The sequence below is a fragment of the Leptodactylus fuscus genome, chromosome 6, assembly GCF_031893055.1.
Source record: "Leptodactylus fuscus isolate aLepFus1 chromosome 6, aLepFus1.hap2, whole genome shotgun sequence".
Taxonomy (NCBI): Eukaryota; Metazoa; Chordata; class Amphibia; order Anura; family Leptodactylidae; genus Leptodactylus; species Leptodactylus fuscus.
The window spans coordinates 34727074-34733073 of NC_134270.1; positions in this window are offsets into that span (position 1 = coordinate 34727074).

Genomic DNA, 6000 nt, shown 5'->3' on the forward strand with positions numbered 1-6000 from the left:
CATACTGTTGAGGCGTTCCAGGCTATATGGTCCTCTTGGGACACATACTGTATTTTGAATGGTCTCTGACTCCTTCCCCTTCCCTTCCTCCCCCACCCCCTCATTTCTACTCTCAGGTTTTGTAATATGTATACATTCCCAGTCTATTTGACATTATATGCATTGCTTCACTTTCATGTTTTTTAGATTTTCAACTCTTGTGTTGTATTGTATTTTACAAAAATCCTTTCAATAAAAATTCCAGTTTAAAAAAAAAAAGATACTATAGAGAAAATTCATCAATAGCTTTGTGCCAGTTTTGGTATTAATATTAATAAGTACTATATTATTAAATTATTATTACAATTACTAATTATTAATACAATACTTATAATAATACATAATAATTAATGTAATGCTTAATATAATATTTACAGTGTTGGCCAAAAGTATTGGCACCCCTGTAATTCTGTCAGATAATATTCGTTTTCTTCCAGAAAATGATTGCAAGCACAAACTCTTTGGTATTAATATCTTCATTTATTTTGCTTGCAATGAAAAAACACAAAAGAGAATGAAAAAAAAAGTCAAATCATTGATCATTTTACACAAAAGTATTGGTGCCCTCAGCCTAATACTTGGTAGCACAACCGCTTCTGGTAACCATCAATGAGTTTCTTACAAGGCTCTGCTGGAACCTTAGACCATTCTTCTTTGGCAAACTGCTCCAGGTCCCCCCTAAGATGTGAAGGTGGCCTTCTCCAAACTGCCATCAAGAGATCTCCCCTCCCCCACAGGTGTTCTATGGGATTCAGGTCTGGACTCATCGCTGGCCACTTTACAAGTCTCCAGGGCTTTCTCTCAAACCATTTTCTAGTGCTGACCTGAAGTGTGTTTTGGGTCATTGTCCTGCTGGAAGACCCCTGACCTCTGAGGGAGACCCAGCTTTCTCACACTGGGCTCTACATTATGCTGCACAATGTGTTGGTCGTCTTCAGACTTGATAATGCCATGCACACGGTCAAGCAGTCCAGTGCCAGAGGCAGCAAAGCAACCCCAAAACATCAGGGAACCTCCGCCATGTCTGACTGTAGGGACTGTGTTCTTTTCTTTGAAGGTCTCTTTTTTTTCCTGTAAACTCTATGTTGATACCTTTTCCTACTTTTGTCTCATCTGACCAGAGAACATTCTTCCAAAACGTTTTTGGCTTTCTCAGGTAAGTTTTGGCAAACTCCAGCCTGGCTTTTTTCTGTCTCTGGGTAAGAAGTGGGGTCTTCCTGGGTATCCTACCATACAGTCCCTTTTCATTCAGACGCTGACGGATAGTACGGGGTGACACTGTTGTACCCTCGGACTGCAGGGCAGCTTGAACTTGTTTGGATGTTAGTCGAGGTTCTTTATCCACCATCCGCACAATCTTGCATTGAAATCTCTCATCAATTTTTCTTTTCCGTCCACATCTAGGTTGGTTAGCCACAGTGCCATGGGCTTTAAACTTCTTGATGACCCTGCGCACGGTAGACACAGGAACATTCAGGTCTTTGGAGATGGACTTGTAGCCTTGAGATTGCTCATGCTTCCTCACTATTTTGCTTCTCCAGTCCTCAGACAGTTCTTTGGTCTTCTTTCTTTTCTCCATGCTCAATGTGCTACACACAAGGACACAGGACAGAGGTTGAGTCAACTTTAATCCATTTCAACTGGCTGCAAGTGTGATTTAGTTATTGCCACCACCTGTTAGGTGCCTCAGGTAAGTAACAGGTGCAGTTAATTACACAAATTAGAGAAGCATCACATGATTTTTCAAACAGTGCCAATACTTTTGTCCACCCCCTTTTTTATGTTTGCTGTGGAATTATATCCAATTTGGCTTTTTGACAATTCTTTTTGTGATTTTCCATTGAAGATAAATTAAATGAAGATATTAATACCAAAGAATTTGTGATTGCAATCATTTTCTGGAAGAACATGAGTATTATCTCACAGAATTGCAGGGGTGCCAATACTTTTGGCCAGCACTGTGCAAAGATGGAGGCGGCGCTGGAATGAGCTCTCTGGCAGCAGTGGAGACGCTCTCATTGCCGTTTCAGCGCTGGGGCCCGCCCTCATTGCTGCGGAGAACTAATTTTCATACCAGTTAAAACCGGTATTTCTAAGGACCGGCGCTGCGGAGACCACGTAAAGGTAAGAGACAAATAGCCTTTCTTAAGGGTATTCTGACGTGGTGATTAGAAAAAATGTTTGTTTTGTGGTAGAATCCCTTTAAAAGCTTTGAGAACAGTACCAGGGCTTACCAGGAGGGGACAGTGTTGTCGCCAACTTTCCAGCCTATTTATGATTTTGAAGCCATAAAATGGCGCAGATAGCGCGGAGCGACACCTCTTCAGGGTAAATTTCATTTTGTTGCTTAGACCAGGCCAAAATGAGCCAAATGTAAAAGAGAATTTGGGTTTTATAATAAGTAATATAAAAAGTAATTTCTATTCCTTTATACAGAGAAAGAATTAAGTATCATTTCTTAATAACCAAAAATAAATAAATAAATAAAAAGAGAGAGAATTCTTTAATAATAGTATCTGTACAAGTGGCCAGCTATTCACACTTTGGCCACAGGGTGGCAGCATCTTACCAGTCTCTGCAGCTGCTGATCTGGAATTCTCACATTATTTGTGATAATTTGTTAATTCAGTCATTTATGGAGTTATTTGGTTTTTATTCACAGATATTTTTAGTAACAGAAGAATCCATCTTCAGTCTGATCTCTTCATCAATATGTATAGCGCACAAGGAAACACATTAGTACAGTAGGCGCTTGTTCACCTGGAGTGAATATTTGTTAGATACGTAGAAGTCTACTCTGTAGAATGAGGCTCGATAACAAGCAATGATCAGTTACCTGATGGTGAAATCAATCTCTGCAGAATCTCTGAATCTCTTGGAGATTCCTGGAGTCTTGATAGTTATCTAGGCATCTATCACTAGCACAGACTATACAGGACACATCATTATTTTACATCGCAGGGGTGCAGCTATAGGGGACGGACCCTGAGGCGACCCCAAAGGCCTCTGCCACATCAAATATACCAATATTCTAAATGTCACTAGGTAGGGGGCACCAATACAGGCTCTGCAGAGGGGTGAAGGCTTCAAGTTAAAACTCTGCAAGGGGTGAAGATTAGCAGTGAAAATGACCCATCCTTTGCGCGTAAATGTCTTCCCATGAGACAAATAGCTTGATGGTTACAGAACATGGTCCCCGGTGCTTGGTGGTTATACGTCTGTACAGGGACACAGCTACAGAATCAGAACAGTCCTTGTAGCAGCGCTGTAACCTTATCGAGCGTTCCCTTTAGCACTACAGTGGTCCCTTGACTTTTGCGGGTCCAATCTTCGCGGAAGGGCTATACGACGGCTTTTAATATTAATATTAATGGAAGGATACTCCGTTGCTTTTTAGAACACCACAGGTTTTCCCGCAGCCACTCATCAACATCATCAGAAAAGTTTTGTGTATCTTCTTCATTGGTGAGTACCCATATCATTTCATATACTGTACTGTACGTAGACTGTTTTGGATATGAACAGTATTGCAGGACATCCCCTAACATGAGATTAAACACCGCATCTCCACTTCACGGAAATTTGACTTTCGTGGACGGCCTTGGAACGTATCCCCCGCGAAAGTCAAGGGACCACTGTTTTTGTAATCCAGTAGGTGGATCCCTGTACACGTCCGTAATCCACAGGAAGACACCCACAATATGGCAGCAATGCTCAGTCTGATTGTATAGGAGTAACAGCTATTACTGCAGGGTTGCAGGTGGCAGCACAGCACAGACCGCTGCTCTTGTCCAGACTACAGTGCAATATATATATATATATATATATATATATATATATATATATATATATATATATATATATAAAATGACACACACTGCTGGAGGACAGTCTCTCACACACAAACACACACATACACTCACACTCACAGGACGTCTATGTATCAGGACCTCATGACAGCAGGGCCCTGGATATACAGAAGATGTAGCAGAGTTAACCCGAACTTCTGTCATTGGTTAAACTGCTGCAGCGAGATATCTTATCACATAAGACAACAAAAAACAATAAGTGTCATTGGAAAAACATCTTCCATTGGTTTTGTTGTGTTCTGTGATACCCTTTGCAGCAGTTTGGGTTACCTCTGATCCATCTGTAGCTTGATGGTGTACACAGATACACGTCTCATACTTCATATACCCCTAAGTCTTGTAATTTACATGTACATGCAATTCAATCTCTTCCTATGGATAATATGCAGGCTTCATGCATCACTTATCGCACATATTACAGTCTATTAACCTTATTGGCCCTTCATATTGTATTAGGTAGAAATTCTACAACCATTTCCAGCGTGTCCCATTACATTCACTGCATTACCATAAAAACACCTTCAATATTTCCCTGTTGAAAATATAGTTACAATTGACCGTGTGGCCATCACACAGAACCCAACCATACCATGCTGATGGTCGGCACCAGAACTTTAGTCCATGGAATCAACATTTTGAGATTTTCTCTGGAGACTACCGATCCCTAATATCATGGTCTCCTCTAGTGGTTGTGACACCACTCCATAATCTGCAGTCTCTATTTGGATAGTTGACCTTCTAGTCCATCCTAGTTATGCAAGAATAACCAGAATACCTCTGATGCAAGGAATCTTCCCAAACCACCACAGATCAAGTCTAGTCCATCGCAGCCTTAGCCTTGCAAGAACAGAGACAGAAGACCTCTCTCTAGTGCAAGGATTCTGCTGAAGACCATTATGGAACTACTATATATCATCCAAGTCCTTCAAGAATAGACATCCAGAAGAACCATGTGCTGAAGACCACCTCAGATCTACTCTGTTCTTTCAGGACGAGGACCTGGATGTGCTAAAGACACCCAGTGCAAGGAATTTGCTGAATACCACCACAGATTTACCCTAGTCCATCCAAGCCCTAGTTCCAAAAGAACAGAGACCTCCAGTCCAAGGAATCTGCTGAAGACCATTACAGATTTACTCTAGTCCATTCTAGTCCTGCAGGAACAGACACATCGAAAAGACCTCTAGTGCAAGGATTCTGCTGAAGACCACTATGGATCCACCATAATCCATCCTAGTCCTTCAAGAATAGACATCCAGTAGACCCATACATGCAAAAAATCTGCAGAAGAACGTCTCAGATTTACTCTCTCATCCAGGTTCTAGTGCTAAAGAACAAAAATACCCGATGCAAGGAATTTGCTGAAGACGACCAGATTTACTGTAGCCCACCCAAGTCCTGTTCCTAAAAGAACAGAAACATCCAGAAGACCTCTAGTTAGGGTTGAGTGATTGGGATCAGGAAAGATCAGATCCCGATTGGCGATTGAGCAAATTCCACGATCGGCTGGAAAATGATCGAAAATCGGATTTTAAAAACGATCCTGAAATCTGAAGATACTCTCAACCCTACCTCTAGTTCAAAGAATCTACTGAAGATAATCAGAGGTCTTCTATGTCTGCCACTACAATGACCAGACTACTCCTGTCCTCGGAGTATAATGGTCGGAGATCTGGTGCAGTGGAGGATACAAACATGAAAAACCGCACTGTTACTTACTAGAGATGAGCGAGTAGTATTCGATCTAATACTACGGTATTCGAAATACTCATACTCGATTGAATACTACTAGCTATTTGCAGTAAATATTCGATTCAGAGCCAGCGTTGATTGGCCGAATGCTATACAGTGTATAGCATTCGGTAAATCAATGGTGGTTCTGCAGCAGGCTCGTCCTTGCTAGTCAGGAGAGCTGGCAGCTTGCTGTTACGAGGGAGCTTACTTTTTCTCATAGGAACGAATTGACCAGCGTTTATTGGCCAGTGTACAGGCATTCGGCCAATCAACGCTGGTTGTGCCGGAGGCTCATCTGTGAGGAGGCGGAGTCTAAGATTGGACCACAGCCTGTGGCAAGCCTGTCTAAGCCTGTGGC